The sequence below is a fragment of the Cydia fagiglandana genome, chromosome 26 (genome assembly GCF_963556715.1).
Source record: "Cydia fagiglandana chromosome 26, ilCydFagi1.1, whole genome shotgun sequence".
Classification (NCBI taxonomy): Eukaryota; Metazoa; Arthropoda; class Insecta; order Lepidoptera; family Tortricidae; genus Cydia; species Cydia fagiglandana.
Window position 1 is genome coordinate 9,762,160 of NC_085957.1, and position 15,689 is coordinate 9,777,848.

Below are 15,689 nucleotides of genomic sequence, written 5' to 3' on the forward strand. Positions count from 1 at the left end.
ATCATTCACACACTTCAAATTTCAAAAAAACTCTTATCCTTTCAAATTCACTCGCGAACCTCAAAAACTCAACGCTCCTCACAACTTGCAAAAGAGTCCCTGGATGGCACGAGGCGCTAGGTGCTCGCCTGCTCGCCGACATACAAAATTCAAAATGTCTCAAATGAAGAAACGAGTAATGGCTCACACTGTCAACTGCCGAACTACAAACCTTATTGCAACGACAAAAGGTCCACCGAGAAATGCGTTGAGTTTGTACCATTCACTGCCTCGCTGTGACGTCAACACCTCAAAAATCCTTTCAAAATGAAACAATGAATTAGAAATACCCAAAGAGGGAGTAAGACAGACACGCGCCGTACTTCAATATCGCCTCGCGTCACCACCGAAAATACGTTAAAAATTAAACACGAAAGACAACAAGCGTAAGCGCTGCAAGCTTTCATACATCTTAAGCCTTTTTGATCCTAACTTACTTGTCAAAATGGCGCGAGAAATCAGTCACCAAAAGGAAGTTCGTCGTGTTGCTTCTCTGTTGCACTTGTAAATTTGTACGTAAGCGTGACAGGGAGGCAACATGACGAACACGGATCGCGGTACGCACTCTGTATACCAGACAGGCATTTACGAAGCTTGCTTATAAACAGTAATCCTTTAGTGACTAAAATATTATTGAAATATAATACTGTAGCGTACACAATATATGATCATTTCAATAAGTTTCAAGTTTATTAAATAAAAAGTAAGTATAATTTGCATAGGTAAAATAAACATGTAGATGTAAATTATAACGATTTGAATTTGCAATACTTTTTATTAACATTATTTGTAAACGACTTCGGACTGACAAATTATGATTGTGACATATTTTTATTTATTTTGTTCGTTCGTACGTCGCTGTAGCTAATTTTAGTTCTCTAATACCTAATACCTAGTGATAATTCTTATAATTATACCAAAATGAAACTGCTGATGATGATCAGAATGGAACTCTTCAACGACGCATAGCTCATGTTTGGGGATGTGTCTTCGTTATGTTTGTTAAGCACGTTAGATTTTTAAGTCATATTTTCGTGAAGCTCAAGTTCTGATGATGGGATCCATAAGGAATCGAGGGAACTCTACAAATCTTAATGGCATTGTATAGTGACTCTTGTATTTTCATCAGGCAAACAAGGATTTACATTAAGAACAGTGGCATTTGATGAAGTGGTATTGCTGATGGTGATCAGAACGGAACTCCTCGACGACTTGTCTTTTTCTAATTGATTGTTAAGCAAGTTACCCCACTGGCAAAACAAGCAAGATTTTGAATTCGACTTCTACCTGAACCTGGACCCGGACGCGGACCCGGACTCGAGATCACGAATTCGGACACGGACCCGTTTTCTATTTGGTTGGTGTAAATGGAGTTGGTGAATTTTTTGATCAATTCGGGCGAAAACTGGAAGGTTAGGTATCATAAAATGTTCATGAAGAGAAATTGTAAGAGATGGTATCATTACCAACAACTGTGGAAAATACTGTTTAGTTACTCTTTATTTAAAAATAGCAAAATCAAATTGCATAATTTCATTCGTTTTCTCCACTGTACACAGAATAAGTAATGATATTTAGACTAGACAAAAAAATTCAAAATCGCTCTCCTTCTTGATGCGACTGGCAAATCATATTACTTTTTGGAAACCGGGTTTTTTAACCTAATTAGACCCCGCTGAATCCGATCCGGTTGCTCGATCGAAATCTTGACCGGAAGTGAGATATTTGACATTAAAGGTCCGTTTTTTTCGTTTTTCGTAAATAACTCTTAAACGGTGGTGTATAGCAAAAAATGTTCTATTACATAAGTAATATGCATAAAATTGCCTACAAGAAAGATTCAGTACAATTTTTCGCTAGGATCAATATTAAAAGAGATTTTAACGCGGGAAATTTAATTATAATCACTTCTAAGGTCCAGTTTTTTAGGTTTTCGTAAATAACTAATAAACGGTGGCCAATATCAAAAAATGTTGTTAGACGATAATAATCTACACAAAAATTGAACAAAAAAGATTCAGTACACTTTTTGCAGGGATCAATATTTAAAAAGATAATAAAGAGGGAAAGTTAATTATACTAAATTCTAAGGTTCCTTGTTTTTATTTTTTCGTAAATAATTTAAAAAGTATGACTCATAGAAAAAAAAATCTTATACATAAATAATAAACGTAAAATTTCCTACAAGAAACATGCAGTACACTTTTCGCTAGGATCAATATTCAAAAAGACAAAGCAGCGGGTAAGTTAATTATAATCAATTTTAAAGTCCCTTTTTAGTTTTTTGTAAATAACTCGTAAACGGTGTCCCATAGCGAAATAGGTTTTTAAGAATAAATTATCTACATAAAATTTCCTCCAAAAAACATCTAGAACACTTTTCTCTAGGATCAATATTTCAAGCGATATTAAAGGAAGAAAGTTAATTACAATCAGTTCACAGGTCACTTTTTTTTAGTTTTTCGTAAATAACTCGTAAACGGTGGCCCGTTGCAAAACAATATTCTACATAAATATTAAACATAAAATTGTCCACAAAAAAGGTTCTGTACACTTTTTCGCTACGATCAATATTTAAAGAGGTATTAAAGGGGGTAAGTTAATTATAATCAATTTCCAGGTCCCTATTTTTAGGTTTACGTCTATATAGGTAAAGAACTATTTTATTTTATTTTATTTTCAAAATTTAGACCCAGTAGTTTCGGAGATAAAGGGGGGGGGGGTATTTTTTTGTATTTTAATGTTTTATTTTGGGTAAGGGGGCTTTATCTCCGATACTACTGGGTCTAAAATTTTGAAAAGATATACAGAATAGAATCTATAGATGACAGAAAAACCTATTAGAATTATGTAGTCAAGCGCGAGTCGGACATTACTTAGTTTTTGAACCGATCCCTACAGGTTTTTTTAAAGGCAATTCACTCGCGTTTAACATATAAAATACACTGTTAAAAATTGGGTAATGTACGGAACCCTTGCAAGGCGAGTCCGACTCGCGCTTGGCCGGTTTTTATTCATTTTGAGGTACGGAACCCTAAAAAGAGAAAAGCGTTCCATATGTCTTTCGTAGAAAATTTTATATCGATTATTTATTTACAAGAACATTAAGAACTTATTTTGCTATGAGGCTTATTTTACGAGTCATTTGCGAAATCCTAAAAATAGGGACCTGGAAATTGATTATAATTAACTTACCCCCTTTAATATCTCTTTAAATATTGATCGTAGCGAAAAAGTGTACAGAACCTTTTTTGTGGACAATTTTATGTAGAATATTGTTTTGCAACGGGCCACCGTTTACGAGTTATTTACGAAAAACTAAAAAAAGTGACCTGTGAACTGATTGTAATTAACTTTCTTCCTTTAATATCGCTTGAAATATTGATCCTAGAGAAAAGTGTTCTAGATGTTTTTTGGAGGAAATTTTATGTAGATAATTTATTCTTAAAAACCTATTTCGCTATGGGACACCGTTTACGAGTTATTTACAAAAAACTAAAAAGGGACTTTAAAATTGATTATAATTAACTTACCCGCTGCTTTGTCTTTTTAAATATTGATCCTAGCGAAAAGTGTTCTGCATGTTTCTTGTAGGAAATTTTACGTTTATTATTTATGTATAAGTTTTTATTTTGCTATGAGTCATACTTTTCAAATTATTAACGAAAAAATAAAAACAAGGAACCTTAGAATTTATTATAATTAACTTTCCCTCTTTATTATCTTTTTAAATATTGATCCCTGCGAAAAGTATACTGAATCTTTTTTGTTCAAAATTTTGTGTAGATTATTAACGTCTAACAACATTTTTTGATATTGGCCACCGTTTATGAGTTATTTACGAAAACCTAAAAAACGGGACCTTAGAAGTGATTATAATTAAATTTCCCGCGTTAAAATCTCTTTGAATATTGATCCTAGCGAAAAATTGTACTGAATCTTTCTTGTAGGCAATTTTATGCAGAATACTTATGTTATAGAACATTTTTTGCTATGTGCCACCGTTTAAGAGTTATTTACGAAAAACGAAAAAAAGGGACCTTTAATGTCAAATATCTCACTTCCGGTCAAGATTTCGATCGAGCAACCGGCAAATTCGGATTCAGCGGGATCTAATTAGGTTAAAAAACCCGGTTGCCAAAAAGTTATATGCTTTGCCAGTCGAAATAGATTTTATGAAAAATATGACCAGTCTAATTACTATATATGTTCAGAATATTATTTGAATAAACTTAGGATAGGATACTTAGGATAGGAAATAAATGTGTGTTTTTATATCTTTAAACCCAATTACTAAGTAGACTGCACATACATTAAAGTCACATTAAAATTCCATTTTGCGAAATAGAGATTTCAACCTTTAACTTTGCAAAAGTAGATAATTGAAATATTCTAAAAGCAATAAAAATAGATTAGGTTAGATTCGAGCTACAATGACATTAGTTTGGGTTCAAGGCAAGGTTGCAGGGCCTCAACAAGGGAAAAAAGGGGGAGGGACTGTTGGCCTGGCTCAGTGAGCCAGAACTGACCCACTTATCCCTACTACTGCCGTAAGCAGGTAATGAATTCCCAATGTATTAAGTTTAGGTTTAATAAATTATAAATATATTTTATTAATAACATAATAATATACAAATATGTATAAGCATAAAGTAATAAATAAGCCTACAGCTATTAATAATGTCCGTAATCTGTATAATCCCAAAATACGGATCCCTCGTATGTGGATGCTGCTTACATAATCTCGTCTGTCAAGGTGTTTCGGCAGGAAAGGCCTTGGCAGACTTATATATTTCTAAAATGGGGGTTCATATCTACCAACTGGAATTGGTTTCATGGTGGTATCAGATGGGTTATTGTAGGGTAACCGATGCCGACCTTGCTTACATAATCTCGTCTGCCATGGTGTTACGGCAGGAAAAGCCTTGGCAGACTTATATATTCCTGAAATGAGGGTTCATACCTACCGACTGGAATTGGTTTCATGGCGGTATCAGATGGGTTAGTGTACGGTAACCGATGGTCATCTTGTTTATAATCTCGTCTGCCAAGGTGTTTCGGCAGGAAAAACCTTGGCAGACTTATATATTCCTAAAATGGGGGTTCGTACCTACCGACTGGAATTGGTTTCATGGTGGTATCAGATGGGTTAGTGTAGGGTAACCGATGCCGACCTTGCTTACATAATCTCGTCTGCCAAGGTGTTTCGGCAGGAAAAGCCTTGGCAGACTTATATATTCCTGACATGAGGGTTCATACCTACCGACTGGAATTGGTTTCATGGTGGTATCAGATGGGTTAAATTAGGGGTCCCGCTGGCCACCTTTGAGAGCGTCTGCCAAGCACTTCCGGCAAAAAAAATACTGGCAGACTTCGCTTTTATGTGTCTACATGTAAATTTCTAACTGCTGCCATAACTATTATTTCGGTATCAGATGGGTTAAATCAGCCCCCTTTTTTCGCACCGGAAGTGGCCTTCTTTTTCGTACTTTCGGCAAGTTCCGCCGTGGCAGACTATCGAATTCGGACTTAGCATCACTTTTATGGTTTCCCATTGTGTATTTCATCGTGGTATCAAGTCGGTTAGAAAATTTGCGGCCGGCTCTTCTACTATAGGGCGAAACAGAAAAGCGTCCATGTGGGTGCAGTGAGAAATAAACAGAGAAAAAAAAACCTTTGATGACGAACTACCCACATCGCACATCCTTTACGCGAAGCCGGCGGAAGTGACTCAGTGAAAAGCCTCTTTAACCTCTAGCCGCCCAGAGACCTATAAAAAGGTCTCCCGTTCCATTCTAATTTGAACTTTGTGTTGACAAAATAAAATTTCATTTTGCTTGGCAAGGTTTGACGTATGGGCGGCTAGAGGTTAATGTCGCATCCGTATCCGCCTGATTGACTTAATTAGTCAATCTACTTTTAGTTGCTTGGAAAAATACGACATAAAAGTCGATTTCGGTGTGTAAAAAATCTATCTATACCGGGTGTGGCCTGTAACATGAGCAAATAATTAAAACATATAACACATAGGCATTTTTTCAATTAAGAGGGCTCTAATGTCACCATAAATCTAAAATTGGTGATTGACACCAATTTCATTTCTGATCAAATCGACCGATTTGATTTGACAGTCCCGTCTGTATACCGCTTTAACCACCACGGGAAATCAATATCTTTCCCACACTGTATAAATCGGAACTAATTATTTCCCTTCACAAGCTAAAATTAGCAGAACAACTGAACTAAAGAAATGTAACCATTATCGGCGTGGTTAGTTTCTTATAGCGTTTTCGGAAGACTAACTTCGGAAGACTTGTAATTATATTCTGGCAGATCCAATAGTATGGGTCGAGTACCTACCTATATCATTTTTATGGCAGCCATAAGCCTTTCCATTATGGGGTCATCTATTTATATACCGCGTGTGGCCTGTAACATGAGCAAATAATTAAAACATAGATTGTACTCCTCAAACGGTGACACTTTTGTTCAACAACTTTAAAAAATTATGAAGTATTTAGACTCCCTATTTTTCATACAAAATAAATATTATCTTCAATGGACGCCATCGCCACGCCATATCATTGTGATTGACGTTGCCAAGCCTTAAACATAACAAAATTTGCAATACATTGCGTCTTTGAATAACCTTTAAAGTGTGTACAACTTGTATAGTAAAGTTCGTGTACGAATATCCCGCTAGATGTCGCTGTTCCCTCCGCGCTATCTTGTACATCGCGGTGTTAAGATTTTTCTTGAATTGTATAAGTAATCTGTCATGTTATTTTTTTACCAACCTCAATAAACCACCTATTTTGGATGAACAGTTTTGTTTGATTTGTTCAAGTGTATTAAAAATCAAAGTACAAGTTATTTTCAAAAGTCGCTGAACAAATGTTGATTAGTATGAGTACAACCTACAGTTAAATTTTTTGTTCATATTACAGGCCACACCCGGTATATGTATGTACTAAAATAAGGTATTTACTTTAATCTTTATTTCACAATACACAAGTAAAAATTGCGGATTTAATGCCTTAAGGCATGCTCTACCAGTCAACCAATGGGTCAAACCAGAAAGAATAAGTACCTAGGTGCAGTGTTTTTGAAGTAAATGAATTTGTATACGAGATGAATAAAGAAAGGTCACATTTGACACTGACATACCTATCTAATCGATATCGTTTCTAGATCTATTAATTGACGTATCTTAAAGATCGAATCGGGCCGTCGTCTATATTTAAAATGAGACAGTCCTGGGCCAAATTACCGAACAAGATAAGTATCTACAAACTAGGATTTAAGAAGATGATCGAGTGATGTTATGTAAACGTCTGATCGCCATATTGTTTTTAAATCTCACAAAACACGTAACATATCCGTCAGGTTGGCAGAATGCGGATCTGCTTTCTTTTTAAAAATATTTGGCAACGTGACGTAATTGTCTGTGCCACAATATGGCGTCGCGCGCCAAATGTCACGCATATTCGGCCCTTTGTTAATAATTTTAATAAATTACGCGTTTTGTAGGTTTGTATATTTTAAATTTGTCTTGGTTATAAAGTTTCGGGCTTTCGTTTTGAGGGTTCCGTACCCAAAGGGTAAAACGGGACCCTATTACTAAGACTCCGCTGTCCGTCCGTCCGTCCGTCTGTCACTAGGCTGTATCTCACGAACCGTGATAGCTAGACAGTTGAAATTTTCACAGATGATGTATTTAATTTCTGTTGCCGCTATAACAACAAATACTAATTATAATGCGTACTTTAGAAGTTCTGAGGGAACAAATGAACATACATACATACCCACATACATACCGGTCAAAAGTACTGAACCCTCGGTGGGCGAGTCCGACTCGCCGTTGTCCGGTCTTTGTATCTACAATATTCTGTGACATCAAGTTGTGTCAACCCTAATAATTGCTCGGAGCAATTCTTAGCCGAACGGAGCCGAGTTTGCCCGAAGGGACGAGTTTCGCACCCCTGATACGGTCTATGTATTTAATTTCAGTTTAGTATGGTCACAACCATTTTGTATGGTCAGCTAAGAAAGTGGTCTACCACTTTTCGACTCTATCAATCAGATGCAGTCGAAAAGTGGTAGACCACCTTCTTGGCTAACTGTACCTTGTCACAGTGAGAATCATCTTGAAAGTCGCTACGCTAGGGACCTCATTATAAGTATTATCATTGTAACAAAGTACTTACGAAATAGTACTGAAATTAAATAAGATTCAAAGTTTATAGAGAGATTAATATATATAAGATTGTTTTAAGGGGCCCACTGATTAACAGTCCGCCGGACGGTATCGGCCTGTCAGTTAGAACAAAATTTCGACAGTTCCGAACAACTGACAGGCCGATACCGGCCGGCGGACTGTTAATCAGTGGGCCCTTTTAGTGAGAGCGTTTAAGAAAGTAAATGTACATCTCAATAATATATGTAACCTATTATCCTGCCGCATACTTCTGTTGTTTCTCCAATAAAAAAAATACAAAGAATTACCCACACAAGCAAAACACAACTAAGTGGTTTGACTGCCTTTCCTAGTGAGAGTGGGATGTGCGGGCAAGTCGCTTTTCAATTATGAATGACATTGTGACTGAATTATGACACCTGTAATAGTTCTAAGTTCTAACATGTTGGTGGGTGTGTATTGGGTTAAAAATGCGAGTCATCATACAATATGTATAGCTATAATTTTGTTGCTTTCCAAAATATAAACGACGACGCAAACATTGTATACAATTTATTATTTCAGAATCAGGGTAACACAAAACCTTAACAAATTACACATCTAAACCTTCTTCAAGAATCACTCTATTGATAGGTGAAAACCGCATGAAAATCTGTAGTTCTGTAGTTTTTGAGTTCGCGAACATTCTTACACCCCCCCCCCCCTCGGCGCCGACGGCGGCCCGCGCGAAAATCTGAGGCACAATATGGCCCTCAGGTAAAAAAGGTTGGAGACCCCTGGTATATATACATGGTAAAGACACATAATATATACAATTGAAAACAAACGAAAATTACACATGTTTTCGTGATTTTTTTCTATCACCAATTAAAGTAGCCGTTTAAGACTTTGGTTGTAGTCTGTGCTTGCAAATATGCCTAGTCTAGTTTCCTGTGTTTTTCATGACATTTGTCCTTAATTAAAACGATAAAAACTACATTGCGACGGCCCCTCTTACCTATGCATGGCCACAGAATAAATAATAGTACTAGGTACAGAAGACTCACTCTCTAACAAAACGCGTCTATCACGATCAGTGCCCTGTTTATCAAAAGCTTGTAACTTGTAATACAAGTGGAAGTCCCTTTCTAACAAAGGATGTCAAAGCGGGACTTCCGCTTGTATTACAAGTTACAAGCTTTTGATAAACAGGGCACTGCACAGATATGGCCGCTAGGTGGCGACAGCGCCACGCGCGGCTTATGGCAAACCCCAAAATTGGGGTCGAACGGATGTACTTTTAGCTACCTGTAGCAAAGCGACGAAATCGCGAATTCTGTACATACCTAGAAGTTGAACGCCGCTGGAGAGACGACGTACGTACAGAAAGACCTTAGCGAACTCGGTGCCTCCGACTGGACAGAAACGTTTTTGGACAGAGTAGCGGCGGTCTTTGGTGTCGGAGGCCAAGATCCACTTTGGGTCGTTGCGCCACAGCAGTAAGCAAGTTGAACGCCCTATAATTGGTCCCATTTTTCGAGAATTCATTACGTAACTGATACCATGGTATTACCATACCACGATTTATCAAGATTTAGAGTTCCCAGTTTGTTTCGAAATTTGAAGAAAGTTCAATACTCTTTACTTGTTTTATGGTATTTCGAGTCCCGATTTATCAATAAACCAGATAATTTAAACAGAATAATTTCTACATGATATTAAAGGTCTGTGCACACCGGCTGCGTGTGCGTGACGTGCACGTGCGCGTGCGGCGTTGTAGTATACAGAACCTTATGTATGAGAGACGGCACACCGCTTGCATGACGTGTGCGTGTGCGGCTCCAACATTTTAACGCACGCGCACGTACACGGCACGCACACGCAAGCCGGTGTGCACAGGCCTTTAAACTCTCCAAAGGGCCTCAACTTAATACGTCTGTATCTTTAGGTTTTTAAAAAAAGTTAACAAAATCTACCCTCAAATGGCTCCTTAAGTCTGCTGAGGGTAGATGAAAACGAAAACATTTCATGATCAAATAATACACCGTGTTTTTTTTTATTTCCGTTAATTTCAAGGGTGCATTCCTCAGCTTAAATTAAGTAACTTTCTCAAAGACACCTATATTCTAATTAACTCCATTTCGGAGATAATCAATAATTTATTTTTTTCCTCTAAGGCCTCTACAAGTATGTACACTTGCCTTAGGGCCGGTTTACATATTGATTAGTGTTTAGAATGAGTTCATACATTGATCGATGTACGAAATGACATTGATATGTCACAGACTTCAATTGTTTGGTTGAGTTAAATGTAAAGCCCATGTTACAACAACGCTATATGCTAGATTTAATTACTTTTTAAACTTAATTTTTTTTCCTATCAAAAAAGCAAAAAAAAATTTTTTTAGAGATATAACTATGCCATTTACTTCTCTTAAACGTACTTAACCATACCCCGAAGTTAACGGAATTCAATAAAAACACGGTGTATATGTAGGTTAAAGCCAGGTTAGGCAGTGACAGATCCAGGCGCTTTTGTATTTGGTTGGTTAACCAATAAATATTATATTATAACTACTTGAAAATGTACACATTATTTGTTTACTTTTATTTAAATTAAATAGCTAAAGATACAGACTTATAGACGTCGACTACAAAATAACTCGTGTTCCAAATTGATGTATGGAGCTAGCACTCTTTAGTCTTTCCTTACTTATATTTCTGTATGGTTTTACTATAAAGTGTAAAAGGCCTTTTTGATGGTGATGTTGCTGCTATGGGACGTAGTCTAAATATCCTTATTGATAGATGTCAAAAAGTAACAAGTAGCATGTTGCAAAAAGTAGGTTATACGAAAAAAAAAATTTAAAATCAATTTTAAGTGACAAGTTTACCAATAAAATTTATTTTTTATGTACAAATACATTCAAAAAATTGAAAAAACGAAACAAAAAAAAATTTTTTTTGGCGAAATTGACCTAAACTCATATTACATTTTTTACTTCTTTTGCCCTCAGAAATGCGTGGTTAAAATTATTCGGTTTACTCATGTTACACCGTGTATGTCGAAACCGCAGGTGTCCAAAGATGGCTGATGATCCGTGTGTGATTGGCTATGAGCCGCCATATTGTTTCTGCGTTTGGGCGAAAGCGTGCGTGGGCGCAGCTTTCACTGGTGCGAGAAAACGGACGGTGGCCACGAGAGAGGATGCTGCGGGACAGTCCCAACATTGTAATTATTTTTAACAGTACATCTGGTGCTCCATTACGACACCCTGTGGTATAATAAGCACATTACGCACGGATCCCTTTGTTTGACATAATTATTAAAAGTCATAAAGTAATGATTGTCAGATTATCATTAGTCATAATTCTGTAACCGTTAACTTTTCAGGATTTTCGTAATGTTATCCTACAGATAGGTTAGGTTGGGTTCGTTTTATGGCAATACCGTAAAACGGGGTGAGTAGGTTTCGCGGGGAGAGGTGGATTATTAATGGGGAGAGAAGGTTTGAAAGGGGGGTGGGAAGGGATTTTAAGGCTACTGCTACAAAAATAATGTATTGCAATTTAAAATGGGGCTATAGTAATACGCATAATAAAAAAAATCGATCCAACAATCTTCCAAAATCACCTTTGTATGGAAAACCCTCTCACCCCAAATACGAGGCACTACGGGGTGAGGTGGGTTTTCCTCTTTATCGTCAAAGTTATGAAATGGAACTACCTAAAATGAAATACAAACTAAAATACAAACATCCGAACCACTTATTATATACACCATTCAGTTTTCACATGTAAAAATAAAATTTTATCGAGGTTTGCAAGTCAAATTTCACCCAACTCACCCCATTTTACGGTACTGAAAAATTACGCGTTCCTGAGTAAAACCAAATTTTGACTAACGAAAATGCGGACAAACAATATATTTTAAACTTTATGGGAAACGAATAAGTAGAGACCCCATTACGCAACTATATCGAAAATTTAAAGGACCAATTGTTAAAATTTAACGAAAGATATGTAGAAAAGGGGGCCGCTACGTACTGTATTTTGTATTTATTTAAGTACCTTTTGAATACATCATACTATAGACTAGTTTTTATGTTGCTGGATTCGTCGATCTATGAACTCAAAACCAAAACGGCCGTTTTAACTTCGGACGTATGTATGTGTATGTGTATATGTATGTGTGTATGTGTATTATTTTAGTTGCCTCCTAGAATAATATTTTTTATTATTATTCACAACGACGGGACTTAATCGCGTAAAATTAAGTTTAACATTTACCTCCAACGTTTCGAGACCACGGGGATAACGAATATTATTTTTTTAGCCTCGACGTGTGGGCACCGTACTTTAATTACGTCAGCGCATACGCAACGCATTCCGCAGGTGAACGCCCATCCGACCTTCAGGCCTTTACTCGTTTGTCGTTCCATTTCACTTATTAATTAAAACATTTTTATGTTGTAGGTTAATTATCTATTAATATCTAGGAGACCGAGCTTTGTTCGGAAAACATACCGTAAAACGGGGTGAGTAGGTTTCGCGGGGAGAGTTGGGTTATGAATGGGGAGAGAAGGTTTGAGAGGGGGGGTGAGAAGGGATTTTAAGGCTACTGCTACAAAAATAATGTATTCCAATTTAAAATGGGGCTATAGTAATACGCGTAATAAAAAAAAATCGATCCATCAATCTTCCAAAATCACCTTTGTATGAAAAATCCTCTCACCCCAAATACGAGGCACTACGGGGTGAGGTGGGTTTTCCTCTTTATCGTCAAAGTTATGAAATGGAACTACCCAAAATAAAATACAAACTAAAATACAAACGTTCGAACCACTTATTATATACACCATTCAGTTTTCACATGTAAAAATAAAATTGTATCGAGGTTTGAAAGTCAAATTTCACCCAACTCACCCCATTTTACGGTATAAAAAATAAAAAAATCCACGTTTTCCCAGAGATAAGACCTAGCTAGATCGATTTTACGCCCCCGAAAACCCCGATATAGCAAATGTCATCGAAAACGTTAGAGCCGTTTCCTATGTAAAATTTATAATTTAATGATTGATTGACGTAAATATGTAAATGTATTTTCTTTCATTCTTTCAAAATGTCAAAGGTTTGTACTTTGTATAGATGGCGCCATCATAGGTTTTACCTGTCTCTATGGGATTCAGGGCATAAAATATACCCATGGACAAATTTAGAGGAACCCAAAAAAAGTTTCATTACTCGATTACAGCACCTACTTATAGTCTGTATCTTTAGGTATTTAATTAAAAGTAAACAAAATATATATACCCTCAAATGGCTCCTTAAGCCAGTTGAGGGTAGATGAAAACATTACATGATCAAATAATGTAGGTTAAAGTCAGGTCGTTCAGTGACAGATCTTTAAGAGGTTTTGTATTTGGTTGGTTAACCAATAAATGTTATAACTACCCGAAAATGTACTAATTATTTGTTTACTTTTATTTAAATACCTAATAAAGATACATACAGAGTATATAAAGTACTTGATCATTTCTAAATTAATACTTTGAACTTTTTTTGCGTTCCTCTTTTGTCCATGAGTGAGTGTAGTAGAGAATGACCAATGCACCATATTACCTACACAAAACTCAGACTAGCATATTGTAAATGAACCTCACCCCGCCTTTATTCTGTTTTCTCAACAACATATTTGTACGTCTGTGTGTCCGCCCGTATGTACAAAACCGGTGTGGTGACCGTCGACCTTCCGTTTTCTATCCGGTTTCGCTTTCTTCCAACGAAAGGTTTAAGCGAATGGATTGGGCGCCATTTTGTAATTTTATTTATTGACCAGGTTTTCTAGCTTTGGGTTCAGAAGATATTTCAAGTGAAAACCAATGAATTAATAGCCAAAAACTGAGGCAGTTGGTAATCAGTAAAGGCGTTTCCAGACGGGGATAATTTTTCGCCAACCTGATTAAATTGTCCAATAAAATGGGGTGCGGACGCAAGAATACCAATTTATGACTAGTATTCGCGTTTTGGGGTATTTTTTTTTAGCGCTCAAATATGACCATCAATTTAAAATTGGTGAATGTGGTCAAATTGGCGTTTGCGCGTCTGCACGGCCTGCTTTGATCGGACAATTTAATTAGATTGGCGAAAAATTGTCCCTGTCTGGACAGCCCTTATTTGTATTATAAGCAAGTCTAAGCTAGGCTACGCTATCTGTAAACTAATATGGAAACAAAGATTCCTTAAACTTTCGCGACGAAGTTAAAATATACCTAAGTATTAGCACAGAATAAATAATAGTACCTACTAGGTACAGAAGACTCACTCTCTAACAAAGCGCGTCTGTTACGATCAGCACAGATATGGCCGCTAGGTGGCGACAGCGCCACGCGCGGCTTACGCTTTCCCCAAAATTGGGGTGGAACGGATGTACTTTTAGCTACCTGTAGCAAAGCAACGAAATCGCGGAGTGAGCCACGCCTGGTATTAGGTATTTAAATTAGCTTACTCAAGTCATCAAATCCACATATGTGACGTTCCACGCAAAAGGTACCAACCCCCCCCCCCTCCCTTCCCTAAGACAGTAAGTATTAAGAGTTGTGACAGAACGTATTAAATACCTACTTATCTCTTTCCTATGAAAAAGTGTGACGATTCTGGACAGCTATACCATCTCGCATTTAAAGTCCGTCACCAAATAAGTAGACACACAACGTATCCAAACAGAGGTATCGATCACAAGGTCTATGTTTAGGTTTATAAGGTTAATTTGAGGACCACACGGTCGGACGGACAGCGGCGGGTGTGGAGAGGGTTAAAGGGGCCCACTGATTAAGCCCCCATTCGCACGAGAGCTTTTTCAACGAGCGTTAAAAAAGCGTAATACGTTAGATTGAATTGTTAGTTTTATTTTATAAAATTGTTGATGTTATGCTTTTATGTAAATTCAATGTTGACGTGTAAAAGTGCCCTTGTGGCCTATTTGCTGAATAAATGTTGATGTTTGATGTTTGAATCTGTCCGCACTCGAAATTCGATGTAACGACCAAGGCTTGTGGTGTGAATAAATACACTATGTATCCATTAGTCATTCAAACGCTTTTTTAACGCGCGTTGTAAAAGCGCCCGTGGCAATGGGGGTAAAGGTCCGCCGGACGGTATAGGCCCGTCAGTTTCGAAACTGTCAATATTTTGTTCTAAGGGGCCTTTAAAGGATTAATAGATAGCGCCTGTTGAAATTTTTGCGGCAAATCCGCCGATCCTCCGTGTATCACATGAACCGCTATAGCTAGACAGTAAAAATTTTCACAGATGATGTATTTCTGTTGCCGCTATAACAAATACTACAAACAGAATAAAATTTATATTTAAATGGGGCCTCCCATACAAGAAACGTGATCTTTTTGTCGTTTTTTGCGTAATGGTACGTAACCCTTCGTGCGCGAGTCTGACTCGCACTTGGCCGGTATTTTTT